Raw genomic sequence first — 19,944 nt, 5'->3', positions numbered from 1 at the left:
CAGATTAACTAGCTACTGTCTTTATAACACTGAAGGGGAGAAGAGGAACAAAGGTACAATTCAGAATTCTGCACAGTTGTACTTCGTGGCAATGGTCAGTAAGATTAAAATATCAGTTCACTTAACATTTTACAAAATAGCATTTTGAGCTGGCAAGCTGTGCACATGCTTGGTGTAAGCATCTGAGTAGCCTCTGCTTGCTCAGAGTGATTACTGATGTGCTTAAAGTTAAGCGTGCATGAAAGTCTTTGCAGGACCAGGGATGCAAAATACAAATAACTTTTTCCCTCAATATACTTCCAATAGGTAAACTAACCAAAAACCTAAAACTTCAGATTTCTACTGATTCTATAGGTGCAAAGGCCACGTCTTCATCTGTGTCACGGATGGTACGAAACGCACTGTCAGTCCTTAACAAATAGACAGGAGTGATAAAAAGCTAATATGCAAATTGTGTTAACATGAGCATGCTTTCTTAATTTGTGTATAAAGCTCATTTAGGATTCCGATACATGTGCAAGTTATAATCTCTATAATTTCCCTTAAAACACACTTGAGACCTCATCGGTGATGGGGGAAATAATCTTAATAAATGCCCTTTTTTGCTGCTCAAAATCTGGGTGGGAGCTGCAGTATTTGGGCTGCCGGGAGCCAGTGGTTGGGCTCGGGGCTGGGTGTCGGGGTGTGGGTGGCAGGGAAGGGGGGCGGCTCGGGGTGGGGGAAGCCCTGGTCCCTCAGTGGGAATTACCCAGCTCCCGTCCCTCTCCCAGCCCTGCCGCTGCAACATTTATTGCAAAAGCAGGAAATTGCTTATTACTAAACTAGCTGGCAAGGGAGCGGGAGCCGATGCTGTTCCACACTGGCACAGCACTTGCTTAGCTGCTGCTTCCCCTGCCTCTCCTTGTTCCGCTCTTTCTTCTTCTTCTTCCCCCTCTTTCTCTCTCCTCTCTCTCTCCTCTTCTTTTTTTCATTTTGGCTTCTATTCAAATGTGGGTCAGGGGTGAGCGGCTCCCAACGTCACAAGCTTGCAAGATGGCGCTGGGAGGAAGGCTGTGAGATGAGGAACAGGCTGGTATAAACCGAGAGGACAGGAGAGGGAGAGGAGGAGGAGAGGGGCAGGGGAAGCCAAGCTGCTGCTCCAGATGCAATAAGAAGGTAACGCGGAGCGGGGCGCGGGCGCGGGCGGGGGCGCGGGGCCGCGCGTCCCGTTGGGGCCGGGGGCTGCCGGTCTCCGCGGTGCAGCCCAGCCCCGCTCCCCCGCTCTTTATCCGCCACCCTCTTTCTGTGCCCGGCTGCACCGGGGCCACCCGGCAGAGCCGCCGGGGGGGTGGCCCCTCGGTCCCTTTGCCCTGCGCTAGCCGGGCGGCAGTGCCCCGAAAGCAAAAAGAGGATTTTCCGTGCTCGGTGCCGTGCCCCCTCCCTTCCCTCCCGGTCCCCCCCGGCTCTCCCAACGCGCTGCCCCCGGAGCTTTGGGGTCGGGGCGTGCAGACGGTGCGGTGGCCGCGGCGCCTGGCTGGGGATCGCCGCTGTTGGCTATTTGGTTGGAGCGGCTGGAAACTTTCCCCCTCCTCCCGTGCCATTTGTGTGTGTGTGTGTGTGTGTATGGGTGTGTGTGTGTGCACGGGGGTGCGCTGCCCCTTCCCCGGCGGCGGGGGGCTCGGGGCGGGGGGGCCGCAGCTGCCGCCTGCCCGCCGGGGGTGCCCGGCAGCCCCGGAGCTGCCTTTTCCCCATCCCCACTCGTGCCTTGCAAGTGAGCCGGAATTTTTGTGTCTTTATTTATTTATTTTTAACCCCCCCGAAGGGAAGGAACGGAGCCTCGGGGTGCAGGGGTGGGGGGGTGGGGGTGGGGGGGCGTGTTTGTGTTGGGAATCTGGCCGTATTGTGGAGGAGAGGGCAGGGAAGGGGCTCCCGGGACTCGCATCGCCTCCTTCCCCCTCCCCTGTCCCTCGGCGGGGCTGCAAGGCGACGGAGCCAGGCCGGCATCCCCCAGCCAAACCCCCTGCCCCTGCCCCACCGGGCACCCCCTGGCCCCGCAGGCACCGCGGTGAACTTTTGCCCCGGCTCCCCCCTTTCCCCGCCGCCCCCCTGGGCCGCTCGGGATGGCGGAGGGAAGGAGCCTCCGGCCCCGCTCTCGCTGCCCGGCGCTGCGGGTCTCTGGCTTTTGTTACGGCACCGGCTGGGATGCAATGGACGGAGCGCAGGAGCGCGCACCCTGCCCGCCCGGCTTTGTGCCCTGGAGGAAATGCACGCCCCCCGCCCCGCCAGCCAGGGCGCAGCGCTGCTCCAAAAAAATAAATTAAAAAAAAATATTATTGAAAAAATAAATAAAAACGGTCCGTCCGGGCTGGCAGCGCTGTGGCCGGGGCTCGCTCCGCGGTGCCGCCGGAGCCGCGCTGCCCGGTCCCGTGTGAACGCGGCGCGGAGCGGGGCGCAGCCCGGCCGGGCTCCGCATCCCGGGCGTGCCGGTGGCGGGGCGAGCCGGGCTTTTTGGTGGTGGCGGTGGTGTTGGAGGTCCGCTGTTTAAGAGAAAAGCAAAGCCTTGGGCGGGGAGACGGGGGGGTGGGGGGGGGGTGGGGGGCGAGACCGGGGGGTGCGCGGCCCCCTGCGCGGTGCGCGGCCCGGCTGCGAGCCCCGCGGTGCCCGCGGCGCCCTGCTCCCTCCCGGCCCCTTTTGTATGGGGCGAGAGCCGGCGGCGAGAAGTCAATAATTGACCCGGGCTTGGCCGCGGCCCAGGTGGCAGTGGGCACAGCGGCGAGCGGGCGGCTCTCGGCGCGCCCCCCGCGCCCCCCGTTATCGCGGCCGCCAGCTGCGCTCCGCCCGGCCCCGCTGCGCCATCGGGCGCTGGGCTCTGGGTGCCCTGCAAACTTTTCCGCCGCCCAAGCCGCAGCTTTTGGAGAACTCCGCTCGCCTCCGGCGGGCCGCCAGGCTTGTAACTTCACGCTCGGTATCCGCGAGTCGGGAGGGTGGACGTCGCTCGGCATCAAATTAATGAATTGGCTGAGGAAGCGAGGGGTTTAGCGGTGGGTGCTGCGACCGCCCTGGATGGTGCTTTGCTGTTAGAGTGGCTCCGAGGGAGCAGCCAGAAGGCAGAGGGAAGAGCATCAAAATTGCATTCTGCTAATAAACTGTCCTTTGACCAAAACTGGTTTAAATTTATTGCGGAATGCTGTTTATATTTGAATGGCTTCCATGTTTTTCCACAAATTAAAGGGGAAAACAATATGCAATAGTCACTTTCGTTGGAAAATGTCAGAACTGCGAGCAGATGTTTGCTATGCTTGATAAATACAGTGTATAAACAACTAGTATTTCAGGATGACTTATTACTATTTTTTATGACTCAGAACTATTGTATATGCTACAGCAGCTCTGGAGAGAAAGCTGTAAATGGCTCCTTAGGATTTCACAGCAAATCTACATGGAGAAAATGACATATGGAAAGAAAATTGACTTATTTCCACAACTGCAAGTGGCCTCCTTTTTGCGCCTTTTCATTAGCAATCTAATCCTAAAAGCATTAGGAGCAATTATTTGCAGTGGTGCCTGACATTCTACGTCTAATTATTTAAATCAGTTTAACTTTTGATGGTTGACCCATCAGGTCAAATCTGTGTGCCCTTTGTTATATTTATTAAAAAAAAAAAAAGGAGGGGAGGGGGGTCTTCAAACTTGCCACCTGCCACTGACATATCATTTTAGCTCCGGAGGAGATCAGCATTAAGAATAAGCAACCTCTTACATTTGTTACTTTCCATTCTAACACGGGTAAGGAAACCCTACATGAGCGCCGTGCTCTTTTGCATCTAAAATGCATTGCTTAATCACGGCAGACTTATGTGGCTGGAGGGGTGCAAGCAGGAGGAATGGGAGAATCTGAGGATACAGCAGGTTTTTCTTATGTCACGCTTCCTAATCTATGTGAAATGCAGATGAGGCACAGATACATAAAAGGGATGATTTTTCAGTGTTTGGGGAAAATGCTTCTGCCAAGGAGCTGGGTGAGCTCTAAATCTTTAATGCATAAAGACATAGCTCATGTTAGTATTCACATACGTTGCTGGGCAGAATGACTTATGGATGTATAGATAGTAATAAGTATGGCAAGATGCTTCAAGCACTTGCTATCACGTGGTGCGTCCTAGTGTCAGTGCTGAATTGTTTGGCAGAAGCCAATGTGTGACAAGGGGTGGGGGAGAGAGAAAGAGAAAAAGGAGGTTGGAGGCCTTATTCCGGAAGGGTACGTGCTCAGTGCGCTTTGGTTAGCTGTTTAGAATGACTGGAACAGAACCTAATGTTAGTCGGTTTGGCTGTGTTAGTCGGCTTGGCTGTGAATGACTGAAACTCCCTAACACGGCTACTGTAGCCCCAAATTGGTGGTCGCAGTACAAAATTTGAAGTTGTAACCAGCAGATCATGCAACAAGAGTTCTTATTTTCTAGCACCTTTACAGCTCACAGTAACTAAGAACTGTCAAACATAAAGTGCATGTTGTGCATTCCTTTGACCTTGTCTAGAAAATAGTGCACGGCTACACGGCTATTTTTTGAGCTCTTGCTACCTTCTTTGATGATAGATGTAGAGAAACAGGATAATGTTTGAGAGCTGAAGTACATTTCCATTTGTATCAGAACTCCTGTATGTGCTAACTGCAGTGTTTAACCCTCATATCCAGTCTGATGAACACACCGTAGCTTGAAAGACAGAAGGTACTGGCATTAGGAGGTTTTTGTGTTTCTTCTACAGAAAACCAACCTTCCAGCCCCCTAACCAAATCATCCTGATCAGGTGTAAGAACAGAGCTGCCCTCCCTGGCAGTATCAGTGGAAGAATGTTGCCACGAAGTGGCATTGCAGTGTAGCAGCAAATGTGGTCTTGGAATGGAATAAAATAGAAGACATTTGTGACATAGCCACTGGATTGGCTATATGGTGACAGGCAAAGCTCAGTGGGAAGGAGAACCATTTCAGCATCAGTGGACATGCCTACCCTGCTGGGCTTGGAGAAAAATTAGCAGGGCTCAGCTGTGGAATTATAACAGAGTCCTGACCCAACCATAATATCTTTTAAAAATAAAGATGATTTCTCCTTTGGTTTGGTGTGGATTGAACCACTAAGGCTGCTTAAATTGGTTTTAATCTTGCTGTAGTATCAGGGACAAGGACAATGTAATGTAATAGTGATTTCAGTTTGCTGCGCTGCAGCTCACTGGCAAAGCAACTGTATTGGTTTGTTTAGTGTTTTTTTTTTTTTTTTTTTTTTTTTTTTTTTTTAATCAGCTGTTACAGTGTGCTTACTCCTCTCAAAACCAGCAGAAACAATGTAAAAAAACGTTCCTGAGAGTTGTATTTTCTTGTTCAGTTAGCATCTCCAGCTTCCAACAGAATGCCAATTTTATGCTGGGTTTCTTTCCTTGAAGTGTGTGAGTATTACGCGCTAGCTGTCCAAACATGTAAGTTACTCACACTTCTTGTTTGTAATTCCTGGAAAGAAAATTCACCCTCCAGTGCTGGCTCCCGCAAAACAAGGAAGAAATGAAACGGTGAGGTCAATCCTGAATTTTAAGCTGATATAAAAGGGATTGTTACAGTAGCTGTACGAAGGCGGCTACAACACCGCAATAGCTGTACCTGCTGTAAGTGACAGGTGGGAGAAGTTTTGTTCTTTTTCATCTATGCCTGGATGACGGCCCAGTGCTGGCCACAAACTGCAATCCAGGATTAATCCTCACATAGTGTTTTCTTTCTATATATCAGATTTCTCATTTTGTTAATAAGCACAGCCTAGCATGCACTTCAAGTCAGCTGTTCTGGAGTGGAAGCAACAGGGTTGTGCATTATTGAAATGACGGCTCGCAGGCTTTCCTAGAGACCGTTTTGTCTGACCAGGGCAGGGCGGAGGGTGATCCTTGTAATCACAAATCCTAAACAGCGATTCTAGTTACTGATTTTACTTAATGGAAAGGGGTGGGGAATCTAGTTTATCCAGGATTACATACGTACTCTTTCACATTTTCTTATTTGGAGAGGCTAAAGAGTGATCTTTTACACTGAAAACCTCAAGTGGATGTTCAGAAATGGACCTATTGTGGGAAATGGTTGTCAGCAATAGGCTTCCTTCAGTGTGGGCTTATTGCTAATGTAGAGAGGACAAAACTGCTTGGTTCTGCTCCAGAAGACACACTGCAACATGTGCAGACAGCTAAGCTGGGAGATGAAGGGTCCCAGCCTTCAGCAGACAATTAGAAGACTTTATAGAAGTGTAGGGAGCTTCCTGCTCAAAACAGTCATCAAGGGCTGCTTTCCTAATAAAAATGGCCCTGAAAATAGGATATACTTGCTCCTTTTGTAAAACTTTCTGAGACTTCTATGTGGGAACTAGGAACAATTTCCTCCTGTCCTTGCAGTTTTAGATACTGGATAGAAAATCTTGCCGGTGGTGTCCTCAGTCAGGTTCTGGATGGGAGGTAGAGAGCATTTCACTTCAGTATGCTGGCCCGAGGCATTAGCTGTCCTTCTGTCTCTTGGGTAAAGGAAGAGGGGATAGCTTTCAATAATATATGTTTGCCCTATCCACTCCCTTCCCCTGCTGAACCAAACAATATGCAAGATAAAATTGTCTTCAGATCAGCCTTTTGCCATGGGTTTAAATGAGACACAACAGACTAACTGGGGAAGAAACCTCAGATGGCAAACAACCTCGCTACGTTCTTTATACTGGGCTAGTCCCATTTATACGTGGGCTGGTTTAAGATGACAGAGGTGTACAGCAGATTTTTTCTGATAAATGTGTGATCATTCCCTATTGTACAAGAAAGGATTCAGTGTGTGGATTCGGTTTTCTGGGCGTCACATAAAGACGCTGCCATGTAAGACTCCACTTACAGTGTTTCCATCTGCTGTCAAGATGCCAGCAGTCAGTTTGACAGTTTGGAGGTCTTCTCTTGTCCGATAAAGAACAGAATAGAGTGATTTGCATTGCCAATTTTAACTGTGAATTGACGCCAGCCAACAAGAAACCTTATTTTAAAGCTCTCTTGCTTGCCTATATAGTAGATACTCTCCAGTGGAAAGACTGGATCTCACTGGTTTGTATCTATTAAAACATGTGGACATGCAACCAAACATACCATTAAATTTGGCATTGTTTTCTGTTAAGCAGGAAGACAGGGCTTAACACATTCAAGTTATGATTTAACATGCAAATCAGAAGCAAAATTAATTTACTGTGTTATTGTTTATGATAAATATACCAAGCAACTTCTATAGCATTGATTTCAATTAATGCTATAACTGAGTATTTTGAAGTGCTAAATTAAAAATAATACTTGGAAAATGCTTTCTTATCAAAACACTTCTTGATGTCCTCCTAAGATCCCTTCCTATGTGACTTACTCTGTGATTCTTATTCAGCTCCATTTTAAATGCAAAGCAAATGAAATGTTCTTCGAGCAAAAGGGGATTCATGATTTTCTAGCAATGCTGTTTTTTTTTATGAGTTTAGAACTAGCAGATACTAGTCTCTAACACCTAGTTTTAATTTGGAAGGAAGCAAGCTTTCCTGCCCTTCTACCCTTCCCAAATCTCCATTGCTTTCTCCAGTCTGAAAGAACTGGTTGTGGAACTAAAACTAAAACTGGAAGAAAACATCCCTTCTGTCCCTTTACAAGAGGGTACTGATGCAAAAGGTTAGTAAAGTGCCCAGAATTTGATGAAACAATAAAGTAGTGGCTTTCTCTATGTAGGATTTGACTTTCCTCAGATCACACATTGTTTTTTTAAACAAGAGCTATTTAAAAGTATGCTTGAAATTATGCCAGTGTATAGTGAGACTTGAACTTGTGCTGTTTTTATGTAATGTTCTTTCCCCCACCTCTGGAAGGGTGAGTTGCTTTGTTGTTTTTCTTAGTTTCTGTTCATCCTTATAAAGTATATAAAGGATTCAGAATGGTCCTCATGTGGAGCTTTTTGCATCAAACTTCTTGAGTCCTTGAAAAAGGCTCTTTGTTCATTTTCTAGGCAGTTCAAATGCTCTTTGATAATGTGATATTAATGACATGATCATGCTTGGTCTTCAAAGAAAAACGTGGATGTCCTCCTAGGCAGGAAAATATCTACCAAAGCTGTATATGGCAGGGAATCCACTAAAAAATACAAATGTGCATGTACAGCTATGAAGTGTACACAGCCAGCACTGAAGTACCAAAACACTAAATAAAAGGAATTTGGGGGTAAGAATGATAGCTGTCTTGTACTTCAGATATCACCAGACTGGTATTGGCTGAGAGTGTTTTAAAAGCAAAGGAACTTGAGACTTGGGAAATATTTTACACTGAAAACCTGGTTTTAGGTATTTACTGTTATGAATTGGTGCAGTGCTTGAACGTATGCACACATTTAATTCTTCTGGGTGAGCTGTGGTCTAGGGAACGCTGGGTTCAGTTTGTGTCACTGATTTAAATTTTCCATGCTATGGTCATAAAGGAAGTTAAGCAACTTAAGTTTTCTGCATGTTTAAAGTATGGAGAATACAATGTTCTTGGTTTGTCTTGTGTATTTATCTTATAAATACTCATCATATTTAAACGTTTGCACAACGGGACCCTGACCTTAGCAGGGGCTGTAAATGCTGTCATCGTACACATAATTCTAATCAAGCTTCAAAATGGTAAAGTTGCCAAAGGACTAACACTACGGTATTCTGCAAAACTCACACTGGGCAAGGAAGAATAGAAAAGATCATTCTCCTGTCTTTCAGATATGCTGCATTTCTCTTTCTTACTGTACTTTCTCAAACAATGTTTCAAAAATTGTTATGAAAATTGAAACATGCCAGGTATAGCATTCCCCTGCATTGAAAACTATTTTTTTGCATTTTTTTTTTGGGGGGGGGAGGTCTGTTTTGCGCCGCCGGTCTCTTCCTGGAAACAAGTAAGTCGCTCTAAATAATCTCTTTCAGGATGCGCTGAGCAGCAGCTTTGATTTTTTTGTCTTTCCTCCTTGGGTTGTGTGGTGCAGTGCCAGCATACAACATGACGCAACAGTCTTGGAAATTCTTGGAAAAGCACTTCCGCTTGCTCTAGGTAAAAATTGTATTGGCAGCAGAACTGACTCTGCTGTTTACAAGTTGGCAGCATTCTTAAGTGAACTCCAAAAAGAGCAGTTAAATGTATGTGGTTCGGCATACCCATCCAAGACACAGAGGTGTTTGAGACTGCTGGCCTGTTATTATGGGTGGTGCCTCTGGAAAGGGAATGTCTCGAGTATTTCCCCAAGAGTGGACTTCTTTTTAGTAGCTGTAGACAGCTGGCTTGTCCCAGTTTTGCTGGGTCTTCCAGTTTCTGGCTGTTCATTTTAAGTGATGTGTGTAATTGCCATAGTGATATTACTTAGCTCCTAAGTGAGGGAAAAAGTCACCTGGGCGAGGGGAGAGGACTGTTACCCATTATCTTCATTCTGACAGTCAGTATTACTGGGGCTAAGACAAAGACTTGAGTATGAGAACCTGCTTGCTGCTGATTTACCATTTGATTCTGGAAAAAACATTTCATCTGTCTGTACCTCTCCATTGCTACCTGGGTAAGGGCAGGATAGTCTGAAGATGGGCTGAATTTCCATTAGCATTTAATCATCAGTAAATAACAGTAGTAGCCTCTATTGTCTAATATTTCACCCTGCTAATGGTACACGAGGATATCATGCTGAATGCTGTGCTAATAATTCAGTGGCTTGTAAGAGGAAGCAAATGCCCAGAACACCAGCACACTTAATTGTGCTGCAGTAGTGGAAACCACGCTGTTATTTAAAAGCTGTGTGAAGGTATAACTAACAACAGAGGACAGTCATGGAAGATGTATATTTTAAGGGTCTTGCTGGAAGAGTGATCTTTGGAATATGGAATTAAAGTATTTACCTAACCAGCAAAGAGATTCTGTCTACCCTAGGATCTCAAAATGCTTTCTTAATTGGTAAACTATGCTTTGCAGTTCTACCTCTGGTATCTTCATATAACGATGCTATGCCCAGCATTTTTGAGATGTTTTTTATGACTTTCTGAAAGCTGCACAAGGGTTCTCCCTTAGCAGAACAGAGGGCACGGCCACAGCCAGACAAACCAGCTTCCACTCCCAGCAGATGCAGCAAATGACTGATTAAGCACCCCAGTTTTTCTCATTTGTAACAAACAAACAAAATCTCCCCTTCCCTTCCAAATTTTGAGAGGTTCACGTGAAATGGACCAGGGCTATGTGACACCAGCTGTACCATTTCAGGAGATCTATCAGTCATTTTAAACCTAAGACCCAGAGTATCTAACACCATATGCCAGAGGCTTGGGATGTTCCCCAGCCCTGAACTGGTTGGACTAGAAAGGGGGAAAGGAGTCCAGGTGAGTCCAAGCACATTTCCATGTGCGTCTACTCTGATATTATTCAGAATATTTGCCTATTTGTGCTTGCTTCCTCCATGGTTACACACGGACCTGTGCTACCCCCGTGTTTGTCTGCAGCGCCTTGGGTTGCATCCCCACCAAAAAGCAACCAAGGAACAAAAACAACAGAAAAAGCCAACCAACCAATACCCAACAAAACAACAACAAAAGAACACAACCCGCAAACCAACCAAACCAACCAAACCCCTCAAAGAGCCACCCTGAGCCTAGCTGGAGCACAGGGCAAACGTGGCCCTTCCCGAGGTGGAGGGGAGGCTGCTTCCCTACAATGGCTTTGACCATCAGAAGCGGTGTGTGGGAGGGTATCTGCCAGCGCTGGGGCTGTGCATTGACTGGCTGGGGTCACGTTTTTGTAAGTGAGAAGGTAGCAGCTGTCCTTTGTGGCATGCAGGACGCAGCATTTCAGGGGAAGTTGGGGATTTTTTTCCGCTCGGTGCTGTGCCCCGCTGCTGTCCCACCCCCTCCCCCTTGTCTGTTTTCGGGGGGAAGGGGCTGGGTGCCCAGCAGGAACGGCAGCGCTGGCACCGGGAGGGAAGCCGGCCTTGGCTAAGCTTACACACGACCGGAGGCTAACCGGTCACGTTTGTTGCTTTAATTTTGGATTCGGTTCCCAGTTCTTTTAAATCTTCAGGGAGGGAAGGATGGCAGCGTCTGAAGTGGAGTCAGTGTAATGCCAGGGTGTGGGATTTCTATAATTCAGTGCTCGTCTGGTTACTTTTTAGCAAAATGCTTGAAATTAAAGAAGTGGAGAGGCAATACGGACACGGTGGTTTTGCAATAAAACAAAATAATGAACAGTGCAAACTGGCTGTTGGTCAGAGCGCAGTCTTCAGGGGAAACTGTCTCTAATAGATGTCATTGTAAGGGTAATGCTGCACTTGGCACCAAAAATTAGATTTAATGCCATAAATGGAGATAAAGCACGTTGCAGCTGACAATATACTTCCAGACCATGTCCCTGGCTAAGAAGCTTGCAATGCAAGGCACAAATAGGTGCAGTATAGATAACTGCCTGGGGGGGAGCAGATTCTGCAAATGCTTACTCAGGCACTTCGCTTGAACCCAGTGTGACTGCTGGGGTAAGAGCTTGCACAATCCTGCCCGAGGAGCGGGGCTGGAGCCTTATAGCTGTTGGGTAAAGCAGAACTGCTCGGGGGGGTTATTTATTTTTCAAGTGCCTGGTGAGGCTGGTGTTAAGTAAAAGCCTGCTTCCGACCCTGACTTGTATGCCTGCTTATTTGCTGATATTCTTAATCACCTGTAATCTAGAATTGCAAAACTCCCGTGGATACGCTAGTGATGCCTTTGTAAAGGTTCTCTAGCAGAAAAAAAAAATCAACTGGATTTAAAAATCACATGCTTCTTTCAACACGCTTAGCTATAACGTTCAGTCCTGCCAGCCTGGTGGGCTGAGGACATTTCGGAAAAGGTCAGAGGGCCACACTGAGTACTATGGGTCCAATTTCCCAGGCTGATTTGTTGCCTGAACACTTTAAAGGGAGTGGAGCACCTGCAAATCCCCTTCTGGGGATTCCCTTAAAATGTGGGGAAGCCTCCAACAGGTGTGTGGAGCTGGCATGGCCTTGGCCCTAGGTGGGGAGAGGTGTGGCTGGGACACGTCTGAACCCGCGCCTGGGCTGCAGCAGGGAGGCAGAGGCTGCGCTGGTAGCAGCTCCCAGCTCCTCTCACTTCCCCGCGTGTAGGGAAGGGATGCTAACCTCCACAAGGCACTTCTGGGAGCTGTTTCTACTTTCCTGCAGCCCGTGGAGAGGAAGTGGGCAGTAGGGCAGCATTTGTAGGGCAAGGCAATTGCAGCTGCTTGTCCCCCCCTTGGAGAGGCAGCGGCTTGGCTGCAGGGGCAGATGCTAATTGTATCAGGAAAGAAGTGGGAGGCAATAGAGCTGATTCAGATCCCTGGTTTAAAAATCCTTAGCCTGGCTGTGTGAATGCCTGATTAATGTATTTTCTTCTCAGATTCATTTGCTTTGAGGTCACAGTTCAGAGGCTCGAGAGAAATTGGCCAAAACATTACAGGTCTAGCGGGAGGCATGGCACATGCTCATCGCCTAGGTGCTCCTCATGTAAAAGGCTCTGACAAAGCTAAGTCCCAGACAGGCTCCAGTACTTCTGTGCTAGAGAAGGCTTTGGCTGGGATGTCTGCTTGGGTAGGGGTTTGAATCTTCCCTTTTATTAGGGAGCAGTTTGTTGGCTGGCACTAAAAAGTTATTCCTTCTGATGGGTCACTGGATCTTGCTCGTAAAGCTTATTTAAAAAACTCTATGTTTAAGGAATAAACAAAACATTTATTTTGCTTTCATAAAAAAAAAAAAGCATAAGCACTTATTTTGAGTAGGAAAGAAAAGAATTATTATTCATATGAAGTCAGTCTCTGCAGTGAATGACCAAAAAAAGCCAAATTGCGAGGGTACATCAATTCTACTGAGGGCAGAAGGCATTTAAATTCTGTTCATTCCCAGAAGTCTTAGAGAGGAATAAGTTTTCTCTCTCTTGCTTCTTGTCAGAGGATTTGGCAGAAAGAAATCTACCTCCTTCTCAATCTAGTTTTTAGAACACATTTGCTCTTTAAGAACAAGTCAGCATGGTAATCCTGTTTCATGTTAACTGCTATGAAATATGGTGTTAACTTTTTAGCCCTATAGTGGCAGGAAATGGGATTTAAGATTTTTTTCCTTGAGTATGGAAGAGCTTAGGAGCAGGATTTCAATAATAAAATTCCTTACAATCCTCCCTCTGAGTCTATTCCCCTAGACTAATCTTCTTTCAATTCGTATCATTTGTCTATTATGCAATTTGGTGTATGACTAACCATGATAGTCTTTAAATGCAAGCTGATGCTTTAGATCCCAGTGCTGGCTTCGACTTAAGAGTCCATCGAGCCATCTTATTTTGATTTGTACTTTGCTTTGCTAACTTGCTGGATTCTTTACTTCCTCCAGAATTCTCAGCTGTGCACATACTTGCTTTGTCCAACCATTTCTACATATTTGCCCTATCACTGTAATCAGTTCATTCTCTGGCATGTGCCCATTCCTATCTGTTTTCTCTGTCTCTTTCCACACAGACTTTGCACCATGTTCTGGGATGTCCTTCATAAACACAGCAGTCATTTCTTCACTTTAAACTACTCCAGAACTTCAGAGAGTCACCAAAATAGTCTCGGACTGCATCCACGCAACTGCTGGTGTGGCATCTGTTTGTGCGTGAAGCCTCTCTTTAGAAGGAGATCTGTGACCCAAACCTCCCTGCAAACATTAGTCCTACTAGAACACGTGAAAAACACTGGGCAGAAATATTTTTGATTTGTGACTTGCATCAAACTGAGATCCCAGTAAATAAGAAGGCATCATGCTTTTAGGGAGATGAAAGTGAGGAATATCCATCATGACTTGCAGGAAAATCTTCTGGCTGTTCTGTTGGAGAAGATGCCTTTCTGCTTCCCTCAGTTTACCTTTCAATGTTTGATTAATTCTTCTGGAGAAGAAGAGTCATATGATAGAGTTCTAAGGAATATTCCAGAAGAGAGGAACTTTGATGTTTCTCTGCTTTGTCTTGCTAGATACCAGCGGTTACATTGAAGCCTCTGGTTGTACAATTCCCACTTGTTTTGAGGCTCAAACCTCCAGCATGTGTCGAAGTCCTGCTTTCCAGGTCTACATGCCCTTATATCTGAGGGAACTTGTGACTGATGGAGGGTTTGATACCAAGTGCTCTCAAATCCCATTGAAATGAGTTGAGAGTGCTCATTGCTAAGATCAGGCCCAACAGCTGAGATGCAATTTGCAGATCAGATCAGTCATTCCTGCACTTGGGTCACAGTGCTCTGGGGAGAAGCTGTGTGGGCTCATTCCCTGCCAGGGACAGCTTTGAGCCTTCTCATTACATTGATTATTACTTATTAAAGGCAAATATAACACATGCGCTCTTTCTCTCATTTGAATATTGGTATAATACGAAACAAGAGTGTGCCTGTGTGGACTAACTGAACACATTTACGCTTGGTGCTCAGTTACAGCAGGAAAAAGTAGGTTTTGGTACTTAGTGCTGAACAGCAGAGGCCAACCCATCAAGTTTTCCAGCTGCAAATATTCTATGTCTGAATTTCTTAAATAGTGTGTGTCTATCACAGGCCCAGAGACATGACAGCACATGTGGAGCACATGAAGGGGAAGACACAGGACATGAATTTTTCTGCAGGTTTTAACAAAGCCAGAATTTTCTGTGCCCTCTGCTCTGCCACACAGAATGGAAGCCCCTGGGGATTTGTTTCTAGAGTCATCTGAGAGCTGCCAGCACAAAATGAAAGCCCCAAGGGTTTCTCCAGTCACTGAAGGGGCACCCGGTGCCTGTAAATGTGAAAATGCAACTAAGCTGCACTTTGAAAGTGAGAGGACAGCAGCCTGGCACAGTCTCTTGGGAGTCACTGAGCAGTAGAGACTGACACAATGTGGAAATCACGAACATGTGCTTAAAGCAGTCATTTGGTTAGCCAGTATGCGACTTCCTACATCTGGGTGGCTGTTGGGCCCCACATCCCACATGGGGCTGTCCCTCTGCCACCTTCCCCATGTCTGTGCATAAGGCAGCTTCCCTTCAGGAGGGGCAGGACACCTGCTGTGACACCAAGTCCTCCTCCATTGCAGAGCTGGGCCCGTGGGATGCCTGGCTCTAACGTGCAACGTGAGCTTTCCTCTGCTGTCCCTTTAGGGGGCCTGCCACCAGTGTGTGTGGAGACAGAGGTCTGCATGGCCTCTGTGGGGAATTTCACCATGAGCCTGCTCCCACTTTTGGCTCCATCAGACAGATACACAGGCGTTGGATGTGAGTGATGTTGCTGCCCTCCCCAGCTGCCTCAGGTGCAGCTCACCTTGGGGGAGTGGGGCAGGGAGCGCTGCAGGAGGGCGCTGGGGGGAGCGTGGGCAGCGCAGGGGGCCTGGCTCCAGCCCCGGGCTGTTGGGACCCCCGGCAGCAGGGCTGCTGCGTGGCTGCGGTCACGGACAGTTGCACCTGACGTGTGGGAGCTACCTGGCACCTTGTGGCTGTAGCTGCCCATTGATTTTTGTGGAATTGATTCATAGAGCTATTTAATGGAATTGATTCTTTTTACAACTTTTTTCCTCTCTTAAAGACCAACTGTTTTTCTTGAGTGATGGCTACAAGTTCGTGTTTATGTATTAATATACTCACGCACCCACGGCCCTGACTGTATTCCTTCTGCTCACACTGCGAAGGAAAGTTTCAATCTCAAATGCAATCTTAAATTTTAATACTACATTTGATGTATGACCTGGAATAAATTAAACATGCTAGAACTTGTGAGCTGAAATCCTAGTGGTGGGTATAACCACAAAGCAGTGTTCTATTAAGCCAAGGACTGTCGAGAATGTCTGTTGTGGTTGTGTCTGGGTTACGAGTGGCTCCCTTTGGTTTAGTGTAGGTGGATATTTTTATTCTGCCTGGCTTGTGAACAAGGGGATGAAAATTCAAAATTTACCTACGAGAAGTGTAGGACTGTGCCGAGTTTTCCTTTACAAGCCCATAGGTAGGAACCACATTTTTATCCTAAACCCAATATTTTTATTGTACTTAATCTCTTTCATTGATTGTTGCTAACTGGTTTGCATTAAGAAAATCTGTTATTATGTGCCTGGAGGAATACTATGAGAAACACTAAATACTATCATTCTTTGTCACTGTTTTGTACCTTGTAGGTCAGTTCTGCCAGTAAGTTTAACTTGCCATGAATTTCTTTTATGTTTTTAGGATTCATTCTTTTTTCCTTCCTTTCTGTCTTTCTTCTTTTAAGAAGCACCAACATAAATTTGGGCAGGGTCCTAGCTCTGTGTGAGAATCCTGAAGGGATATTGCACCACCCAAACTTCCAGATCAGAGAGACTTAAAAATGTTGCTGAGGGGTTAGGATCCTGCTAACAACTGCCTGTCAGGATACACTGAAATACATAATCTCCGAAATAGCCAGCACTCAAGTCATACAAGGTATTAATAATCCAGAAGTATCTCCTTGAATGGCAATGCCAAACCAACAGGACATCAACAATCACAGTTGTTCCGTGTGATCCCTGTATGAAATTTAGCTAAGCAATTTGGCAGCTGTACGTACTACTAACTGCAGCCCTAAGCATAGTACATTTTGGTAATCTAGTTATCACCAGAGAAGTGACAGAGATAGTACAAGCCAACACCCTATTTGAATAGAAGAGCTCTCAGCTTCATGACTGCATATCAAAACTTCCACCCCTGCCCAGCTATCATTTGTAGCCATCTAAAAACTGTTGAGAATCCAGCAGGGCCCCCTACTGTGCATTTAACTTATACTGGGAGTTTAACAGGATGGCCAAGAATAATATCATTAGCATGCTGAATGTGCAACTGCTGTAGAAGTGGGTTGTACATGTGAACAAAGCTTAGTAGGAAAACTGTAGATGGTACGTGCATGATGCAGAGCAGATAATAGCAGTTCATCCGGTTGTCTTATATCTGCAACTCTAAATCCCACATGCCATTAGTTTTGGAAAAGGACTCCAAATGTAAGCAAATTGCCTTGACCCAGATTTTAAACTGGTAAAGGGACTTGAATTCACATGCAAGATGATATGGGCCTTTTTGCAAAACATGATATTTAAATGTGGCTTGCTTAGAGAGGCTTCTAACAACAATCAGCCTTAACCATGTGTCCCAGAAGACAGCTAAGACTTTATTCAACATCTTAGTGATCCTAAATGGCAGTCTTTGAGAGGGAAAACTACATCATTACTTTGTAAATTAAACCTGCAGCAGTTGAATTATACTGTAGTTTTACAGAGGTGTTTTATATACCACAGCCACATTGTAAACTAGATTTTGTTTGCTTGGAATTATACTAGTGATTTGTAGTCTGTCTCTGACAGATGTGTATGTGTTTCTCTCTAACCATCATATGCCCTAAGCAATTATGCGGAGTTAACAAAACCTACAGAGAAGGCAACTGCTCTTATCTGTCTTGCCCCATGCCAAGTCTTTGCCTTCCAGTCTCTGCTGGGAAATAGTAGAAATTCCAGGCATTCTTTGGAAGGGAGAGGGTTAAGTTTAAAGAGAAGGGTATCTTGTCTTTCACCACTACTGGGGTGGAAAGTTTTTAACTGTGCCTGCTCCCTAAAGGTGCTTCATTACAGATGTGATGATACGGGTTTGACATGTCCTTGTAGGATAGCTTGGACATTAAGGATCTGTACTGCTGAGGGTCTTCCTTGTCACATGGACAGATTCTGACATCATGACTCTCAGGGTATCAGAAGAAGCATTTACGTGAGTATATGAGATTTCATAGTTGGTGGTACATATACTCCTCTATAGCAAAGACTATAGATAAAAGCATTGTTTATTTTAGGGAATGCAAAGCCCTAAAGCTTTCACTAGGTGTGGTACAAGCACAGTCTGTTCCCTGAAGATGCCACAGTCTAAATGGACAGGATAAGCAAAAGGCGAGAAAGGAAGCAAAGCCATGAAGAGATGCATTTGAAGCCAAGGTAGTATGACAGATACAAAGGACTAGGAGAGGGAAGAGAACCTTGAGTTCCAGTTTACCTTGCTACCAGAACAGACTACTGTTATCATAACAATTTTTTTTTTTCATCCTTATTCTTCCAACTAAATTAACTTGCCTTGCCTCAACAACTGACCCAATCCCTGCAGTCTTCTGGTATATTTTAGCTGTTCCAGAGAACTGGACCAGCAAGCACACTAAGAGCTTACTGCACACTGACGGATCACTGCTGACACTCAGTATGGGAGCCTTTAGCTCATGGCAGAGGAAGGTAACCAGACAAGACAGCTTTGTGCCCAGGACAAAGGCAGCCACACAAATAGAAGTTGCTTTTGGGTTTGCACAGCTACATGTCAGTCTTGCTAGTTCTGGAGATGCTTACCTTCTGTTTTGTTTCCTGGTGCTTTCCACAAGCAGGAGTAAGACAAGACAGTGCTAACGCCACACGCATCTGCCCTAGGTGTGTTCTGGGCATGCACGTGCACCTTACCTGAGCTGTGACTGAGCTGTAGCCAGCTCTCCGATTAAGTCATAATGGTGCAAGTTGTTCTTAACTATTTAACTTACAAAGAGCAACATCATTCCCTGAGACAGAGTCCAACCTCTGGGCACCTACCCTCAGAACACAGAGTGGAGGCAGTTTTTATGTGTCTTCCCTGAGACACAGTAACAGGAAGATAAAACAAATACAACTTCTTACCACTCCATACTGCACAAGAGTGGTTTTATCAGAAAGGTCCTGTGGTTGTCTGCTCTAATCTTGCTTGTTTAAATTTCCTTGCCAGACTCCTGTCTTACCAAGCATTTAAGGGATTGCATTTCTGCAGTGCTTGAACTTGGAAAGTTGTGAGACGGAAACAAATATTCCCACTCCAGTATATGGTAAACTGGACCAAACAGTTACTTAGTCTTTGTGAGTTGCCTTGGTAAACTTAAAGACTTCCTTGTATTAAATAATGCAATAGCAAATTCTTCTCGAAAAATAAAAATAAAATGCCTGTAATCAGATAATGGTTGCTCTGGTGCTAGTGGTAACATGGCATTGAATATCTCTTGGTTTGGCTTCCACAGTTCAGGGGTGAGGGGAACTGGAATGGTGTTTACTGAGCCAATAAACTTCTCACTAAACATAATTCATGGGCTCTAGCTGGCTAATAACCAGGACCTCAATGCACTAACAGTTGGCCTCATACATTTTAAAACAAAGCTTTATTTGAAGTGAAAACTTTAAGAAAAATAAACTTTAGGATTTAGTGGCCTCTAATATTATCCGCCTCCATAGGCCATGGGAGATCTCATAACCAAGGAGTGCATTTTTAAATATTTCTATTGCAGATTTTTGACCAATGCTAAAAGACTGCTTGCTCCATAGATTGCCTCAGCATCATTTTTTGTTTATTTGTTTTGAAACTTACAGGAATCCATACAGTTCTTTTAAAACAACACTATGCGGGGATATTTTCGTCCTATTTATGTTTAAAAGGAATTTCTGCTGGCCATTTGAGTGCTCCAGGCAATCAGCTTTTCTTCAGTTAAAAGAATAAGGTGAAGCGCTGAAACAAGGCTCTCTTAAGATGGCATTTTTGAAATTATTTCCATGACCTTTCTTGTAGTATTAGATTTCCTCCAGAGAGGAGAGATCTTCATCTGAACAGGTTTATTTAAACACTTGCTAGGTTATGAAGCAGGATTTTCATTCCTCGCCTCATGAATGAAAACCTGTGCTTCTGCAGGTTGAATCAAGGAGTGCTTCTACTTGGAGCACTGCAGAACTTCAGATTTGGATTGGTTTCCAATCCCCATCTTTTGCATTTGTGGAGAAGAGTACTGCATTCCATATTTGTTTAGTTTCTAATGAATGTGATTTAAATTCTTAAATAATCCCTAGCAGTTCTCGGAGGAGCGTGGGTGAGAGGTGGTTCTGCCCTCTGGTGCAC

General features: G+C 45.7%; 1 protein-coding gene across 1 annotated transcript in view; it reads left to right on the top strand.

Moving 5' to 3' along the window:
• The first annotated feature begins 723 nt into the window (after positions 1-723).
• HIC2 (HIC ZBTB transcriptional repressor 2) overlaps positions 724-19,944 on the top strand; it is an 81,075-nt gene continuing 61,854 nt past the window's right edge. Inside the window, exon 1 of the mRNA XM_068701129.1 lies at positions 724-1,155. The gene's annotated coding sequence lies outside the window, so the exon portion shown is untranslated. The remainder of the gene's footprint in view (positions 1,156-19,944) is intronic.

The sequence above is a fragment of the Anas acuta genome, chromosome 17, assembly GCF_963932015.1.
Source record: "Anas acuta chromosome 17, bAnaAcu1.1, whole genome shotgun sequence".
Lineage (NCBI taxonomy): Eukaryota > Metazoa > Chordata > Aves > Anseriformes > Anatidae > Anas > Anas acuta.
Note: the sequence above shows the minus strand (reverse complement) of the source record. Positions and strands in the feature narration are given on the sequence as shown.